Genomic DNA, 19,994 nt, shown 5'->3' with positions numbered 1-19,994 from the left:
GCCGACGATCATGTTACACCCTTCGAATAAGTTTTATGAAACTGATAGTTTGATACACAATTAAAGTGAATCATACTTAACAAACATAATGGAAAAGGTTTAGCTGAATAATTCAGACAATGTTGGGAAGGTAGAAAATTTTAGTGCCGGGGGAGAAATCTCAAAGTAAGTCTCACAGGGCTCAATTTTAGGTCCACTCAATAATTATTACATAAGTGAATGACCTTCCACTTAACATTCAATAAGCAGAGTGCGTACTTTCTGCAGATGATACTAGAGTCATAAGAAATGCCATTAGATAGAAATCAATAGAAGAGATTGTTAATGGTGTTTTACAGAGAATTATTAAGTGATTCTCTGAAAATTGACTAGCCCTAAATTTTGAGAAAACACCCTATATTCAGTACTATACCTCAAATAGTCATACCAACAATTGAGGTATCACATAAACGGGAGTCAGTACATACGGTAGAATGCTCCAGCTTTTTGCTGTACATGTTCGTGAAACCTTCGGTTGGAAGAAGCATTTTTACTGAGCCTGTCAAACAATTAAATTCAGCTACTTTTTCTCTGTATGTATTTGCTAGTCTTGGAAACAAACGAATCAATACCCTGGCATATTTTGCGTATTTACGCTCAGTATTGTCTCGTGGATTATTTTTCCGTGGTAACTCATAACTTAGAAAGAAAGTATCGATTGGACAAAACGGAGCAGTAGGAATAATATGTGGTGTTCACCGGCAGCTGTCATGCAGATACCTCTTCCAGCAGTAGGGCATTTTATCTGCAGCATCACAATACATACAGAGTGAGTCAGGAGTAAAGGTACATGCTTTGATGGGTGATACTACTGGTGATTCTGAACAAAAAACTTCTAATAAACATATGCCCTTTGCTTAACCATCTCCGTGTAAACCAATGAAAACAGGTGGGAACGGTAAATTAAGATACTGTTATGGTACATTTTGTTCAATTGTGTGCATTTCCTCACAGATGATGTTCAAATAGTCCACCGTCAACTTCAATGCATGTTGCTGCTTGTGTAGACAGGTGTTGAGTCGCCGATCGGTGCCCAATTTTGCACTCCTTTACCTAGGCAGGAGCATGTAAAATACGAGCGAGAAGTTCCTCTATTGTGTCCACTTACTGTGTCACTGGCCGTACGGAATGTGTAGGAGCTTCGTCATGCTGAAAGTACTCGTGTTGCCAAAGGGATATTCTCCACGTATTCTGGTAACACATTTTGAAGAAACTCAAGATACCGTGACCCAGTATGACGATTATCTAAAACAACTGACCGATGAGTTGGTCATCAATAATATCGCACCACACATTGACTGAGAAACGTCGTTGAAAATTCGTTTCCACAGTGGCGTGTACATTTTCATTTGCCCATACATGAGAGTTGCGCGTGTTGTTGATTCCGTTGCGGGTAAATGTTGACTTATCAGTGAACAGAATACGTGGAATTAATCACTAATTGGCAATGATCCATTGACAGAATTCTTGCCGGGCGGCAGCATCTCGTTCATGCAGATGTACACTCTGCTGATGAAATGGATACAAACCGTGCTCGTGTACTGTGCGTATCACTCGTGTTTGTGGAATATCAAGTTGGGCTGCAGTTCTTCTAGAGTTAGTAGTAGGGTTGCGTTCCACTACTTGAAGAATGATCTCAATTTGAAACTTCCTGGCACATTAAAACTGTGTGCCGGACCGAGACTCGAACTCGGGACCTTTGCCTTTCGCGGGCAAGTGCTCTACCAACTAAGCTACCCTAACATGAATCACGCCCCGTCCTCACAACTTTACATCTATCAGTACCTCGTCTCCCACCTTCCAAACTTCACAGAAGCTCCCCTGTGAAAATTGCAGAACTAGCACTCCTGGAAGAAAGGCAAAGGTCCCGAGTTCGAATCTCGGTCCGGCACACAGTTTTAATCTGCCAGGAAGTTTCATATCAGCGCACACTCCGCTGCAGAGTGAAAATCTCATTCTGTTCTCAATTTCACTAAGTGTTTGTTGTACGGGACGTTCAGAGACAACATTTACGCTGGGAAGCGTACAACGATCATGCAATCCGTGAAATACCCTGCTAAACACCCTGCTATCTGGCACTCTGCGATTCGGAAATCGTTGTTGGTATTCTCGCACAGCAGCTCTGGAGTTCCCATTGGACAATCCATAGACAAAAACCATGGCAGCATACTCTGCATGTGTGGAGATCCCTGGCATTTTCACTACACAAAACTGTATTCGTTGTTCACGTAACAACACTGTAGTACCGTGCACTACAACAAGCACTGTCGGACTGAGACTTGAGGTAAACAACTGCACCATGCGCAAGTGAACTGCGTACTGACACGGTTAGTAAGGACGACGCTACACGTTTCCCGTTCCTAGTTGTTTTCATTGGTTAACCCGGAAACGGTTAAAAAAGGGCATATGTTTATTAGGAGTTTTTTTTTCAGAATCACCACTAGTATCAGCCTTCAAATAATGTACCTCTCCTCCTGACTCACCATGTATATTCGCTAGTCAAATTCGTCATAAATAATCCGTCACAATTTGAAAAGTGTAGTAATATCCATGCCTACAACACTAGAGGAAAAAATGTTCTTTATGAGCCATAACTAAAGCTGTAAGTGGCTTAGAAAGGAGTTCGATATACAGTAAAAAAGTTTTTGATTATTGTCCTGACAGGTAGAATATGAAGTTTTAAATCAAACGTAAAATCATTTCTCCTGGACAACTCCTCCTATACCACGGAATAATTTCTGTCTAAAATTGGTAGCTTGTAAATAAACTTTTTAATACAAAAAACTAGTCTTTAACTGTAGTACCGTGAGCAAGACTGAACAACAATGTGTTCGTTAATGTTAACACTAATGATGTATACAGTACGTATCCTGTAAACTGATTCGTTCCACAGCATTTCGATAAAAGAATCGTTCAAATGATGAATGGAACATAATAACAAACCAGCTAACTAAATGAGGACAAAAAGAAAACGCTGTCTTGAAAGTTTCATCTGTCGCAGGAGAATAATTTGCACACGAGCTATGTCTGTCTGCACACTTGAGTGCACATGAGGTACACCTCCCACCGGCATCTTTCGTTTGAAACAGTAGCTGCTAAACGAAAGAAACAAGGCGAAACCGTAACGTGTCTGGCCCAGCTGGTGGAAGCAATTCATAAAGCTTTTTCCGTTACCAGCCACACCTTTCCGTAAATATTAACTAAGACAACGCCCAAAACGCCTTTCCTCACTGGAATTACGGTTAGATTTTGGTAGAAATAGCCCACCGGGCAAAGAGGACAAAGGAAGGGATAATGTGAAACGTAAACACAGCGGAGGCTCTTCTATTAAGCAGAGTGAGGCGGCAAGATTAATGGCGTCCACTCTCATTGGCGACATTAGAGATAATCTAGCGAAGCTGGTGAGGTTACTTTTACAGTTTCTTTCCGCCGTGATAACAAGATTATGCCTATTTCCTAAAGCTCGCAATCAATCTGAAATTCCTTTTTGGCTACAGCATTAGAGAGCCTTTCACGGAACCACCACAATTCATTTCTATCAACGCAAATGATAGTACATCGACTTTCGACGTTTTACAGAAGGGTGGAAGCGAGCAAGGAAGAAAACAAATGGTATGATTTGCCATTAAGAGAAGCACGGATTGTCCGCAGCTCGTGGTCGTGCGGTAGCGTTCTCGCTTCTGACGCCCGGGTTCGATTCCCGGCGGGGTCAGGGATTTTCTCTGCCTCGTGATGACTGGGTGTTGTGCGCTGTCCTTAGGTTAGTTAGGTTTAAGTAGTTCTAAGTTCTAGGGGACTGATGACCATAGCTGTTAAGTCCCATAGTGCTCAGAACCATTTGAACCATTTTTTTAAGCATGGATTCCCGAAATTTTTTTGTTAGTACACTCCACAACTTTAATTTCATCTATGTATTCACCTAGTTTTGTAAAGGAAACATTTACTTTCTTTAACTGTTTATTTACTAGAGTGTTCCAGAAAGTAACTACTTGAGTTTTTCATAATTTTAATAGACACTAATTCGTGAGAGATCTCTGTCCTGCTATTTTTTTTTTCAATTGTATGCTATACCAGGCTCTTCAACCCTCTTCTTTACCAGGCTTTTCAACCCTCTTCTTAGTGCTGCAAAATTTGCTCTGTCGTCTCCTAGAAGCATATTAGTCGTAGTAGTACTAGTAAAGGATGGGGCAAATAAAAGCGGCCCAGACGAGTGGGTACGTTTGGACATTAATGTATGCATATAACTACACACCATGACGCGTGTACCCCTGCCATGCGATCCACACTGGTTCAGATCGTAGTGTGGGCTGTGTCAGTGTGAGTGGAGCAGTGCAAAGGGGACGACGCTACTAACAGCGGAGCAGCGGGTGTTCGTTGACGAAAGTTACACAACAAAGTCGTGGAAACGGTGTGGTCAGTCGTTTGCTGAGAAGTTTAATGAAGTCAAAGTCTTCATGAACTGCAGTAGGACATTTCGGATGAGATTTAAGCTATTCCAGCAGTACAGCTTCGATCCGCCTTCAGCAACTTGCTGAGCAGGGCCCAAAAGTACCAAGAGATGAATGGTGGTCACTTTCAACATCTGCTGTAGCTATATTAGTACTGTATTTCCTTTCTTCTGCTGAGTTTTTTATACCTTGGAACTCAATTCTCTGGACCACTTCTATTTGCTCCACCATGTAAGAGTAGTAGTTTTATTCATCGAGCCACTGGCCTTGCAGAGTTTAAACACAACACTGTTCACACTGTCCAAGGCCACTAACAACTTCGGAAGTGGGTGACTAGGATGCACACGATCATGCTGTAGACTGCACACAAGAAAAACAGCCGCCGCAGAATCTGCCCTCAGGAGCAACAGTCAGGCAGCTGAGGTTGGGTACACCTGCAATAACATAAGACCAGCTGCACGCCCACAGATGGGAACCAGAGACCCTCAGGGTGGAAGATGGTAGCAGTTGCCCATCTGACCCACTGATCGAAGACGCCTAAATCCTTCCCATTGGACGTGGCGTGGCTGCAGTGCTGCAGCTAACAGCGTCAAAGCCCCGGAATGGAACTTCCTGTTCCACAGAGATCGTAGATAGCTAGACGAGCAGATGGCAGACTGACATACGTCCCTCCTCGAGGCTGGTTGGCTGCAGACTGTTTTGCTGCATTGGCATCTCAGACCACCCAGCTCATGCATAAAGTAGCAATCAGCTTGGTAGTGCAGACATCATATCTGCAATTTTTTTAGTAACTGTAAAATTTTACCGTGAGTGAGACGTGTGGTCTGTCATAGGTTTGTAAGTAGTGGGTTACAGTGCGGGATTTGTTCAAAGTATTTTCATTGGGGGGGGGGGGGGGGGAGGAGTGGGGAAGCCAATGGGCATTCTAGAGATATCCTCTCCTGGGAATGCAGAATCTGGAGTAGAAATAATTTGATAGAGGAGCAGGAGCGTAAGATCTGTGCCCTTCGGATGCAGTTACAATGCACAAAGGAGGAACTAGGTAGGTTGATGAGAGTGAATGGTGGTGGGGAATGGCAACTGGCAGTTGGCAAGAAGGCAGCTAGGAGGAGGAGGTATTCAGACAGTTATACTTTGCGTATATCCAATAGATTTGAACAACTGTCAAGAGTTGAGTGGAGAGGAGCCTCTTGTAGCTGTAGATTTAGGAAACATGCAGCAGTCCTCAGCAATTAGGTGGCCTAGGTCAGTTGTAATGTCAAACAGAAAGAAGAAGGTTCTGCTGCTAGTTAGTTCGCATGGTAGAGGTGTGGGCCAGCAGTTACAGAAAGTGTTGGGGAGTGAGTGCCAGGTCACCAGCATTGTGAAGCCTAGTCAGGGTTGGCTCAATTGACTGATTGCATAGGGGAGTTATGTAGGAATTTTACAAAGGAGGATCAGGTAGTGATAGTGGGCGGAGCATGGAACAGTCTTGATAGGGAGAGGGAATATGATGTAGGTGGTGACCTGGTAAAGATAGCTACCCAAACTGGTGGCACTAATGTGCATTTCATGCAAGTGTTTGAGCTTCATGATCAGCCTCATCTTAATGTGGCTCTTAGGTGAGTTAACATGGGGCTTGGGAGGGCGCTGATGGCAGAAGGCATGGGTCCCATTTCAGTGGTGCCAGTTGGGTCTATCAGTAGATCATTTTTTACTAGGCATGGCCTGCACCTCAATAAGGTATGGGAAAAGGAGGTTGGCAACGCTTATAGGTGACAGTGTAGTTGGTGTTAGAGCTGCATCTTTTTTTAGACTGAAGTCAGCTGATAGGTATACCTGCTTAAAGGAAGTCCCTCTTACTAAGGGCTCACCTACAGATGATGTCATGTTTCCAAGTAGAGAACGAATTAGCATATTTCATCAAAATATAAGAGGTATTAGAAATAAAGTTAGCGAACTGCTTACAGAAGTTAACTGAAATTGTCAGTATGTCGGAGCACCACTTAAATAATTTGAAGATTCAGAGGCTTCCTTTACCAGGATACAGATTAACTAGCTATTTTTCAAAGTATTCCTCGTGGGGTGCGGGAGTAGCTATGTACATAAAAAACAGTTTTCCATTTGAGTCCATAGATGTATCACGGCACTGCACTGAACAGATATTTGAATGTTGTGCAGGGGCAGTTGAATTTAGTGAAACTAAACTACTAATTGTTGTTTATAGGTCGCCTAACACTGACTTCAGAGAATTTCTGCTCAAGCTAGAGAGGGTTCTTGATTCACTTTGTAGGAAGTACCAGAAATTAGTTATATTTGGTGACTTCAATATAAATTTTGTGTTCGATGGTGCAAGAAAAAGGATGTTGGTAGATCTCCTAAATTCATATGATCTGATGCAGATTATGTTTTTTCCAACTAGGGTGCAGGGGGACAGTAGCACAGCCATACACAATATTTTTATTCATTCTTCATTACTAAATGGGTTTTCTGTTAGTAAAAGAGTGAATGGCCTTTCAGACGATAGTGTACAAACTTTAACACTAAAATGCTTTTGTACTCAAACAAATGTCACATGTAATTACAAACTATGTAAGAAAGTTAATCGAACAGCAATAGAGTTTTTTAAACCTTGTCAAGGAACAAGAGTGGCAGGGTGTTTATAGAGCCCATAACATAGATGATAAATATAATTCTTTCCTTAATACATTTCTCATGCTCTTTGAGAGTTACTTTCCATTAGAACATTCCACATCAGGAATTATATCACAATGTTAAAAGTAGTCTCAATGAGGCTACAGTAACCCGTAACAAACAATATTGTAAGGTGCTTAAAATGTTATTAGGAAGGCAAAGAGTATATGGCATGCAAATAGAATAGCTAATTCACAGGATAAAATTAAAACCATACGGTCAGTCGTGAAGGAAGTGTCTGGTCAGCAGCACACAGTCGTCGATATAAAGGCACTTCATAGTAAAAATGTTTCTGTTACTGATAAATCAGATATATGTACAGTATTTAGCACTCATTTTCTGAGCACTGCTGGTGAATTAAATAAAAATTTTGTTTCTACAGGGAATCATATAACTTTCTTGGTAAATGCCTTTCCGAGATCTAAAATACTCCTCTGTGATACAGACAAGGGGGAGGTTGAGTCAATAATTAAATCACTGAGGACTCTCATAGTTATGATGGAGTGCCTAGCAGAATATTGAAGTACTGTGGTGCACATGTTAGCCCTGTTTTTATCCATATTTACAATTTTTCCTTTAGGAATGGTCAGTTTCCTGAATGATTTAAGTACTCAGTAGCAAAGCTGCTTCATAAAAAGGGAGAAAGGGATGATGTAGATAATTTTAGACCTATTTCTATGCTATCAGTGTTTGCTAAAGTTATTGAACAGACTGTGTATGTAAGCATAATTGATCATTTTATATAACACGATTTGCTGTCAAATGTACAGTTCGACTTTAGAAGTCGTTTAACAACTGAAAATGCTATATTCTCTTTTCTCTGTCAGGTACTAGATGGGTTAAACAAAAGGTTTCGAACGCTAGGTATATTTTTTGATTTAACTAAGGTGTTCGATTGTGTTGATCACAAAATATTTCTCCAGAAGCTGGACCATTATGGAATATGGGGAGTAGCTCACAATTGGTTCACCTCTTACTTTAGCAACAGACAGCAAAAGGTCACAAAATGTCATTATTCACAGTGTTGAAAATGGCTGTGATGTGGGGTCCGAGTGGTGTACGGTCAAGTGGGGGGGGGGGGGGGGGGGGGTGCTCCAGGGATCAGTGTTGGGGCCACTCTTTATTTATATAAATGATATGCCCTCTAGTATTATGAGTGACTAAAATATTTCTGTTTTGCTGATGACACTAGCTTGGTAGTAAAGGATGTTGTGTGCAACATTAGCTCTGTTTCAAATAGTGCAGTTCATGACCTGAGTTCATGGCTTGTAGAAAGTAAACTAATGCTAAATCACAGTAAGACTCAGTTTTTACAGTTTCTAACACCCAGTTCAACAAAACCTGACGTTTTAATTTCACAGAATGGGCATATGATTAGTGAAACTGAACAGTTCAAATTTCTAGATGTTCGGATAGATAGTAAACTGTCGTGGAAAGCCCATGTTCATGATCTTGTTCAAAGACTTAATGCTGCCATTTTTACTATTCGAATGGTATCTGAAGTGAGTGATCGTTCAACACGAAAATTGCCTACTTTGCTTATTTTCATTCGCTTATGTCGTATGGTATTATATTTTGGGGTAACTCTTCCCATTCTAAAAGGATATTTTTGGCTCGGAAACAGGCAGTTCGGGCAATAAGTGGTGGTATTTTGACATAGGCCTCTCGATATATATACTCCATACTGTCATTTCTTGTTAACACTATTAGCTTATTCCCAAGAATAAGCAGCTTTCACAAAGTTAATACTCGACAGAAATCAAACTTGCATTTGGATTGGACTTCCTTAACTCTTGTGCAGAAAGGTGTGCAGTATACCGCTGCATTCATTTTCAATAAGCTAACACTCGAATACAAAAATCTTAGCAGTAGCCTACGCGCTTTCAAATCGAAACTGAAGAGTTTCCTCATGGGTCACTCCTTCTATTCCGTCGAAGAGTTCCTTGAAAAAATAAGCTGATTCTTGTTGTATTGTTGACTGCGTTTACTTAATCTTATGGACTGACTTTTTTTCGGGTTCATAAACATTTTATTTTTATCTGTTATTACTTTTATGTTGTAATTTCATGTACTGAACCCGTCCATCACCTTGGAGACTTGCTTCTCAGTTTGGTCCTACGGAACTTGACGTGCAAATAAAATAAAGAAATAAATATCAGTTGCCTCCTCATATTGGAACTGCACTCAGCTGTTATGGCTTGGCCCATTTTCCTCTGTTTCCTGAATTGCCAGGGATGATGCCTGAACTTTACCTGGCTGCAACAACATATTATTTCGGGGCACAACGTTATATACCTTGCTCTAATGCGCCTCTCACTGATAAAACGTCGTAACATCCTTTTATCAATTTCTTGAAGTCTAAAATTCTTAACTGCAAAACTCATAACTGCCCTTAGGTTCTTGATGCACACAACTTAGGTCACCACTATCCTGTTTCAACTGGCCCACTCATTGTGCAGCTGATGCAACTGTTGTCATATCTCAACACCTTTTAGAAACATATATCTTTCCTTCTTGAATGTTTGAAATGCCTTGAGTGTTTGCTTTGTGTAAGATTATGAATTTTTAATGCTCTCTTGTAATATCCTCATAGTTGTAGAGTGTGGCTGCAGTTGAGTATAAAGACAAACAGAATCGATACAATCACTGCGTGGGAGATACGGACATTCATTCGTTTCCTGAAAATGTGAAATAAGTCAACAGCAGTCACTATCAAATTTGTAAGTTTTGTGAGAACGAGACAGTTAACGTCGGGCATGTGTAGACAGTGGACTGTTTTTCACTGTTCCCTATGAACGTAAGAGTTGCGTTAAAAATCACGGAAAGAGAAGTATGCAACAATAAAGCTCGTTATCAAGCCGTATCGATGTAGATGCCTTTCTAAGTATCAGCCAATTGTAGCTAACGCTTACTTTTTATTTTTATTTATTTATTTATTTATTTATTTATTTCGTATTCCATTAATCCGTATTGTGATAAATCACAAGGATGTGGAATGAGTCATGATTACATACAACAGATATAATACACATATATAAAATGGCAAAAATGTACCATAAGATTATGAATAAGTTTGTAGGTTAAAATCAAATCAAAGGTATAGCTCAAGTAATATAAAACAATACCTAAAAAGGAAATATAGTACATTTTCCAAATTAAACAAATAATACACATATATAAAATGACAAAAATGTACCATAAGATTATGAATAAGTTTGTAGGTTAAAATCAAATCAAAGGTATAGCTCAAGTAACATAAAACAATACCTAAAAAGGAAATATAGTACATTTTCCAAATTAAACAGTTAATGTGATCTATAGCAAACAAATTTTTATCAGTATAAAAAATCATTGCTTTATCTGTAGATACTCATCAAGAGAATAGAAGGAATTTACCATTAGGTATTCTCTCAATTTACATTTAAAAGTAGGTAAGACATTAATGTGATCTTTAATACCTGATGGAAGGGAGTTGAAAATTTTTGTGGCTGAATAATGAACACCTTTCTGAACAAGACTTAAATGTTTCAGATCCCTGTGTAGATCATTTTTAGACCTAGTATTATGATCATGACATTCACTATTAGTTTTAAAAAGAGATAGGTTGTTAGAAACAAAAATCATCAAAGAAAATATGAATTGAGAGGTAAGTGTTAATATTTGTAACTTATGAAACAGACTTCTGCAAGAATATCTTGGATGAACACCACTCATGATTCTAACAGCTCTCTTCTGTGCAGTAAATATTTTTTTGGCTAAAGGCTTGTTGCCCCAAAATATTATGCCATACGACATGATAGAATGAAAATAACCAAAGTAGGCAGCTTTAGTAGCGTCCTCATCACCAATGGGGGTGATTACACGCAGAGCATAAGTTGCCACACTGAGCCTTCTATGTAGGTCTAAGATATGCTCAGACCAGTTCAGCTTGCCATCAATTAGAATGCCCAAGAACTTAGATGATTCACAGTGTAGTATATTTTGGTTACCACAGTTTAAGTGGCATACTTCATTTTCTTGTTGAGATGTGTGAAATTGCATATACTGAGTTTTCTGAATGTTTAGAGTTAGTCCGTTGCACTTACGCCAGTGTAGGATGTCAACGAGTACAGCATTACATTTATTTTCTAGGTCACTGTTAGTTCGACTTTCAAGCAGAACAGTGGTGTCATCGGCAAAAAGAGTAAATTTACACTCGGTGTCTGTGCAAAGTGGGAGATCATTGATGAAGATAAGGAAAAGCAAAGGTCCTAGGATGGACCCCTGAGGCACACCACACTTTAATGTGCCCCAATCAGAAGAAATGGGACTATCATTGGCACCATTAATTATCACCTTCTGTTTTCTGTTTTGCAGATATGATTCTATCCATCTACCAATGCTACCTCGCAAGCCATAAAAATTAGCCTTATATAAGAGAATGTTGTGGTCCACACAGTCAAAGGCCTTAGACAAGTCACAAAAAATTCCAATAGGTGACATTTTATTATTTATTGACTCTAAAATTTCATTTGTGAGAGAAAAAATAGCCTGCTCAGTTGATCTACCTTTTTGGAAACCAAACTGGTTTCTGTTGAGTATGTTGTGGCTGTTAAGATGTTCTACAATTCTTGTATACATTAGTTTCTCTAATACTTTTGAGAAACTACTTAGTAGTGATATTGGACGGTAGTTAGATAAATTAGTTTTGTCACCCTTCTTGAAAAGTGGTTTCACAACGGCAAGCTTTAATTTCTCTGGGACAACACCTTGCTGGATAGACTCATTAAAAATGTGACACAGGACTTGACATATGTGGTCACTACAATGCTTCAGTATTTTTGGTGAAATGTTGTCAATACCAGTGGAATTTTTATTTTTTAAGGCCTTGATGGTATTTTTAACTTCAGTAATAGTAACTGGGGCAATACAAATTGGGTCATACGTGTTAGGGTTAGCTCTGTGTAATAAATGCGTAGCAGCATTTAAGGAAACGTTACAACCTACTTGTTCTGCTGCAGTTATGAAGTGATTGTTGAATATGTTGGAAACTGTTACAGGATTATGAATAACCTCATCCTTATAGCTTATCTCTGTGGTATTAACATTCTTGTTACTCTTGTCACACTCTCTCTTTATAACATTCCAAACTGCTTTTATTTTGTTCTCAGATTTATCAATTTCAGACTTAATATACAGGCTCTTGGATTTGTTTATCACCCTTTTTAAAATTTTACAATATAACTTAAAATGAGACCTTTCAAGGGGATCATTTGATACTCTTAGTGAGGCATGTAACTCCCTCTTAGTCCTGCAAGAAATTTTTATACCTCCAGTAATCCATGGTTTACTGGAAGAAACCTCATTGTTCTTTCTGACAGTTTTTTTTGGGAAAGCCATTTCAAATACAGATATAAATTCATTTAAAAAAAGGTTAAATTTATCATTAACATCTGATGTGCTGTACACTGGCTCCCAATCTATCTGTGACAAATAGTCGTTAAAGGCAGACACAGTTTCAGTGTTTATACATCTATAGGACCTATAGGTGTGGGAGATTTTGTTGCACAAACTGATGTTATTTACTTTCAGAAGTTGTCCATCATGGTCAGACAGGCCATAAATTACTTTGCTCACACTAGCACTGTTAACTCTATTCTTGTCAATGAAAATATTATCTAGAAGGCTCTTGCAATTTTCTGTAACTCTAGTGGGCCAGGTAACCATCGCAGCCAAGTTGTAAGAATTCATTAAGTGGTCCAGGTCAGTTTTGAGGTTGTTATCAGTTAAGAAGTTGACATTAAAGTCACCTACAATTATTAAATTTCTAGTTTTAGAGAACAATTTGGTCAAAAGAGATTCTAACTTATTCATAAAGATGCAAAACTTCCCTGCTGGAGCTCTGTAAATTGCAAGCACAGTAAGTAACATGTCCTTTGCAGAAATTTCAGTCCCGCAAACTTCAAAATGTTGATCTACACAATACTTACTTAGATCTAAAGATTTATAAATGATTTTACTGTCTATATAAATTACAGCACCACCTTTCTCCTTACTTGTTCTGCAGTAATGAGTAGCTAGATCATACCCATCAAGCTGCAGCCCATCAATTCCAACTGTTACATGATGCTCAGTAAGGCATAAAACATGAGGACGGTCAACAGTGTCCATGTCCCCTAAATTTACAGATAAAAACTCTAATTTACTTTTGAGACTTCTGATATTTTGATGAAGAATAATAAGATTCTTATAGCTACCTCTACTGTCCTTCTGCTGGTCTGCTTGTCCATTAACACCGTTAGTCCCCGTTTCACTCAAAACTGTGTTGGGTACATTAAGACCTATGTCGCAGCTGGAGATTTGTTCACTAGATGTCGTTGGCGAGGTCGGGTGGGTGCTGGCCATAAAAAATCACTGTTTCTTTTTGGAATTCTTCTTTCTCTCGTAGAAAATCGGGGATTACCTTTTATCCTTGGAGATACTGCATCGGAATTATTTTCCAGTCCTTGAGGTTCTTTGGGTGGAACTTCATCATATGGTATTAATATGTCATTGGCAGTGACAGGGTGAGACACAGCTATACATCTGTTTCTTGTATTCACATTGGTTCCCTGTCTATCTTGGCATGAATTGGTTTCTACAGTACCGGTACAAAATCTGACCTCTCTTGCAGAGCTGGTTGTAAGTGTTTTTACTACATCACACCGTTTCCATGGGTTTGATACTGATGAAGCAATGTTCCTGCACAGTCTGAGCTTTCCTGTTTTGTTCAGGTGTAGTCCATGATTAGTGTAATCAGGCCTTTGCAAGAATAAATTGACATCAATTACTTTCACATTAACAAAATTAGATGACAAATTCATTATATATTCATTAAATCTGTACACTGTTTCGTTGACTTCTGGCTTGTCATAACAGTAGGGAACGGTACATAACAATAGCTTTGTATGATCAAGTGCTGCAGTCAACTTTTCTAAGTCTGGAATAAAGTTGTTTTTCTTACGAATGTCATTTATTCCTGCAAGGATAATAACTGCATCGTCCAAATTGAAATCACTAGTAAGATCTGATGCCCCTTCAACTACACCACTGAGGCATGCATTTGGTTTAACAACAGATGATGTGTAGTACTTGGGTTTCAAAAATTCATTTAGCAATGATGCACAGTTTCGCCCATGACTGTCCGATAGTAATAAAATCTTATTCGTTGGCTGACTCTCAATTGGTCTTTTTGTCGAATTTTTAGGAACATTGTCTCGTCCTACCACCTGAGTAGATTTCTCTGTTTCATCAATTTTATCACTTAAGGCACTAAAACGGTTGCTTGTATTCAGATGATATAACTGCTGAGAAACGAGATGTTTTGGTATCTTCTTGGGCTGGTGACAATTTGTGCTCTCGTCGTGGGATTCACTTTTGTTCTGTTGACTTCTGGCAGACAATGTGACATTTTCAGCTTTCAGTCTTTGCAGTTCTTCTAACAACACGGAAATTATTTCTTCCTTGCTGTCTATAGTGCCCACTTTTACGCAATTATCACATTTCCATATCTCTTGTTTTGAGTCCACCTTTGCACAGTTATAATGATAAACAATTTTACACTTAAAGCACATAATACCTGTAACGACTTTCTTTCTGCATGAGCATAGTTTGCTGTTTGTTATTTCTTGAAGCGCAATTTCGTGGCTGTATGATGAAGTTGATGCTAAGCAAACACTGAGTTTCTCATTTTTTACTACCACCTTCATAATTAAATAACAAGAGATGCACTTCCCATCACTAAATACGTCGAACTTCTTACACTTCACACAAACTTCGGATTGTTTGCTTTTATTTGCGGAACTCATGCTGTTCTGTTTACCGATCGTCAACATGGTTTCTTTTTCACAGTTTATAGATGCATCACAGTTTTTTTCAGATACTTTTAACACAATATAACACGTAATACATAACTGGTCACAATACCAACCGACATTTCTGCAAAATGCACACTTTTCTTCATTAAATTTACATTTATTACTGGAACTAACACACTCGCGAATTTCATTCGCCATCTAGTATTCACGTAATTCGACGTTGGAAAATTCAAGAGACGAGTGCCTACAGTTGCCATGGCTAAGGAAGAGTTAATTTATTCATTGTCTGTTTGTTGTTTGCGCATAACATGGTTTTCAGTACTTCAAAACTTTTTTCCATTGCTTTGTATTATGTAAACGGTTTGTAACAGTTCACGTGGGGAGTAATCTGTTCTAAAGAAATTGGATATTTTTTTATGTCGTCTGTCTCAGTTGCACTGATATAAAACTGATAATGGAAGTGTCAGCCCGAAACTAATAATCACTGGAGCAGAATTTTATATCAATGCAGCTGATACGGACAATATAAAAGATTAACTAATTTTCTCAGTACTGAACAGTTGTGGACCAATGCCAAGGCAGCATGCATCAAATATGTAAATCTACTCTTAGACTTGACAGGACCTTTACATTTGGTAAGGGCTATTACGTCCTGCTATTCGATTTGAAAGACTTACATTCCATGCACTTTATTTCGGCTGTTGACAGCAGTGAATTCAGAAAGCAGATGTAGAAAGTTCCTCCCTGGATGTGGAGTGCCGTAGGGAAGATTGGTGAGGAGGCAGTAGTCTTCACCTACCGTACACAAAATGATTCAGCCACCCCTCTGATTCGTTTCAAGCAACCTGCAACACCTTCACGCGTGAGATTCTCATATTCTCTAGATCGCTACGCACACAAACTATTGTTGTTGTTGTGGTCTTCAGTCCTGAGACTGGTTTGATGCAGCTCTCCATGCTACTCCATCCTGTGCAAGCTTCTTCATCTCCCAGTACCTACTGCAACCTACATCCTTCTGAATCTGCTTAGTGTATTCATCTCTTGGTCTCCCTCTACGATTTTTACCCTCCACGCTGCCCTACAATACTAAATTGGTGATCCCTCGATGTCTCAGAACGTGTCCTACCAACCGATCCCTTCTTCTAGTCAAGTTGTGCCACAAGCTCCTCTTCTCCCCAATTCTATTCAATACCTCCTCATTAGTTATATGATCTACCCATCTAATCTTCAGCATTCTTCTGTAGCACCACATTTCGAAAGCTTCTATTTCTCTTTTTGTCTAAACTATTTATCGTCCACGTTTCACTTCCATACATGGCTACACTCCATACAAATGCTTTCAGAAACGACTTCCTGACATTTAAATCTATACTCGATTTAACAAATTCCTCTTCTTCAGAAACACTTTCCCTGCTATTGCCAGTCTACATTTTATATCCTCTCTACTTCGACCATCATCAGTTATTTTGCTCCCCAAATAGCAAAACTCCTTTACTACTTTAAGTGTCTCATTACCTAATCTAATTCCCTCACAATCACCCGACGTAATTCGACTACATTCCATTATCCTCGTTTTGCTTTTGTTTATGTTCATCTTATATCCCCCTTTCAGGACACTGTCCATTCCGTTCAACTGCTCTTCCAAGTCCTTTGCTGTCTCTGACACAATTACAATGTCATCGGCGAACCTAAAAGTTTTTATTTCTTCTCCATGGATTTTTATACCTACTCCGAACTTTTCTTTTGTTTCCTTTATTGCTTGCTCAATATACAGATTGAATAACATCGGGGATAGGCTACAACCCTGTCTCACTCCCTTCTCAACCACTGCTTCCCTTTAATACCCCTCGACTCTTATAACTGCCACCTGCTTTCTGTACAAATTGTAAATAGCCTTTCGTTCCCTGTATTTTACCCCTGCCACCTTCAGAATTTGAAAGAGAGTATTCCAATCAACATTGTCAAAAGCTTTCTCTAAGTCTACAAATGCTAGAAACGTAAGTTTGCCTTTCCTTAATCTATCTTCTAAGATAAGTCGTAGGGTCAGTATTGCCTCACGTGTTCCAACATTTCTACGGAATCCAAACTGATCTTCCCCGAGGTCGGCTTCTATCAGTTTTTCCATTCGTCTGTAAAGAATTCACGTTAGTATTTTGCAGCTGTGACTTATTAAACTGATAGTTCGGCAATTTTCACATCTGTCAACACTTTCTTTTTTTGGGAAAAACTATTAGTCGAATAGAAAAATGAACAGGACCTTTTCGTAGAAAATTTAATTTCGTTAAATTTTGTACTGGGATACGTTTTCGCTGGAGCTCACGGTTTTCGAGTTATTCAAGAAAAACGTATAAAGGTGACCTTCAAACGCCCCTCCACCCCCACACTCATCCCGCACTAATCAGGAATTCTAATAGATATTGTTCGTAGCACCCCCTCCTACCACTGTACGAAAATTTCCGTCTGCATGAACTATTCCCAATATTGGAATGTTTAGTCACTATTGTTGGGCTATTACGCCACCAGTTTATTCGGCTATTTCATTAACATTATTAATTTAAATGTTCCCATGAGGCTAATGAAAGAAAAACGACTTTTCTAAACGTCACAATAAAACTGATTACCTTGACAATTCGATCCAAACTTAATCCTTACAAGCACAGTAGTTTAGTAGTAAGGAGGCTTGGCGAATATAAAGATGGATGTAATGGTTTATGTTGCTAGAATTCGCAAAATTAACGTACGTTAATTTTACGATTTTTAAGTGCTTAATCAAGCCAGTGGCGTAACAACCAGTCAATTAAGACCAGAAAAGGTCGAATGTGTGAAATAATTTGTGCAGTCGCAAATGTTTGTACAGTGGTAGGAGGGAGAGCCATGAAAACATACTAGAAATCCTAACTGGTGGAAGCTGAGTATGGGAGTGGGGGGGTGCGCTTGAAGGTCACTTTTGGGCGATTTTCATGATTAACTCGAAAACTACAGCCTCTGGCGAAAACGTTTCCCCATACAAAATTTATCGATATTAAATTTGTTACAAAAAGGTCCTGTTTCTTTTTTCTGTAGGACTAATAATTTGCATGTAGCGAGCGAGAGAATATGAAAATTTCTAGCATGCTATTCGAAGGCATTGCAGGTTGCATAAAACTCATCGGTAGGGGTAGCTGAATCACCCTGTACATATTTACCAATGTTGACATGCAGTAATAACATGCTTAATGCAATGGAACTGAAACTACTTTATAAGTTAATGGATGCTAGTAATTGTGTATATAAAGCTTAATCATAGATATAAGTATTCACAATCAATACTAATTAAGAACAATAATGTCAAAAAACAGCGCAATAGCTTCTCTGCAGTGCCGGCGTGAACCGAGTTTGAAACTTGGTTAGAATATGGGGAAAATGTGGGCATCCAGTGGTTAACTGAGCAGACAACAAAGTTAAGGAGGAAAAATCCATACTATGCATTCAAGCATAGCATACATGGGGAATGTCTAGGGATAGCGTACATTCCACCAACTGTCTGGAGGAGCCATCACGACTGAATTGAAGCAGAACTAAATCCAAGGACCAGGCTGGACGAGTGCGGGAAACTGTATGCTGTCAGGCCAGTTTCTGAGAATAGAGAGGGAGCAACCACTTTAACTCCAACCCTGCTCGCATCCCCTAGACGGCTACATGACAGTCTTCCCTCATTTCCTATTAGACACTGCAGGCACCACTCACGAAATGTGCCCCTGTTACATAACTGAAGAGCAGCAGTGATGAGTGAAAATGTGTGCCAGACTAGGACTCAAACTTGGGCTCTCCTGCTTACTTGACAGCTGCATTAACCACTGTGCCACCCGGACACAGTGTTTACTGCAATTTCGGTAAGCTCCTCAGCTGACTCACACTGTCACCTAGTGCCACCTACCTGCAGCCCCCGCCCATGTCCTCCATGCTCGCTAATTTTAGATTTCTGCTCGAGATCCAACGGTAATGTGCATCCGCATTGAAGGTTGTGGATTATTTGCCCATTGAGGCACATCAGTCTCCAAAAGAAAAGACACCATGCATTCATATAACTGATTTGCCATGGTGGGCAATTAACCCACAACCTGCAGTGCAGTGCACATTTATGTTCGACCTCCAGAGGGAACCTAAACTTAGAGAGCATGGAAACCATGGATAGGGACTGTGCTAGGTGGTGGAAGTGTTGGTCAGAGGGGGAGTGTACCGAGATGGTCTTCGCATCTGTGATAAACACTATGTCTGGGTGGCGTAGTGGTTAACGCAACTGCCTAGGAAGCAGGAGATCCTGGGTTCGAGCCCAGTCTAGCACATATTTTCAATCGTTGCCACTGAGATCATTAGTTCCTCCCGCCGGAGGTTCTAGTCCTTCCTCAGGCATGGGTTTGTGTGTTGTTCTTAGCATAAGTTATTTTAAGTAGTGTGTAAGTCTGGAGACCGATGACCTCAGCAGTTTGGTCCCTTAAGAATTCACACACATTTCAACGTTTTTATCATTAGTTCCGTTCCTCCCCTTTTTTTTCTTTCCCCCCTCCCCCGTCCACCTTCAATTACATAACATGTATTACAGCTACGGATTCCGCGTAGTGCCTTTTCGTCTGTGGACATGTTCAAAAGACGACACGTATTCATATAAAACTATGCCCTGCCAGCAGTTCATAACTAGAGCTTATCACTTCTGGCCAGAAACCCAGGCTGGTTTTGGCACGTAGGCCTTGGAATGATACTGTGGACAAATGATAGTTCTGATCATTCTCCAGTGAATCAATAATAAAGCACTTCCAGTGATTCCTCCAAATAGGTAGCCGCTTACGCATTTATTATGACGAGTGACTAAAATGAGAAAGTATCAATGGCGTTTGGGTCAGGTCACCTGATGTCCCTCGCTCGCTTCTGGAAACGCCATTTTAGATTTAATCGTATATTATTGTTTCTGTGTTATAATTTGCGTGTTATGACAGTATGCCACTTCAAGACAATGGCGCAG

At 39.6% G+C, this 19,994-nt stretch overlaps 1 non-coding gene across 1 annotated transcript; it reads left to right on the top strand.

Moving 5' to 3' along the window:
• Positions 1-19,247: 19,247 nt before the first annotated feature.
• Trnap-agg lies at positions 19,248-19,320 on the top strand. Its single transcript has one exon. It is a non-coding gene; the product is annotated as a tRNA-Pro (tRNA).
• Positions 19,321-19,994: the final 674 nt, after the last annotated feature.

The sequence above is a fragment of the Schistocerca piceifrons genome, chromosome 3 (genome assembly GCF_021461385.2).
Source record: "Schistocerca piceifrons isolate TAMUIC-IGC-003096 chromosome 3, iqSchPice1.1, whole genome shotgun sequence".
In the NCBI taxonomy this organism is placed as follows: Eukaryota; Metazoa; Arthropoda; class Insecta; order Orthoptera; family Acrididae; genus Schistocerca; species Schistocerca piceifrons.
This window is presented reverse-complemented; position numbering and strand designations above follow the sequence as displayed.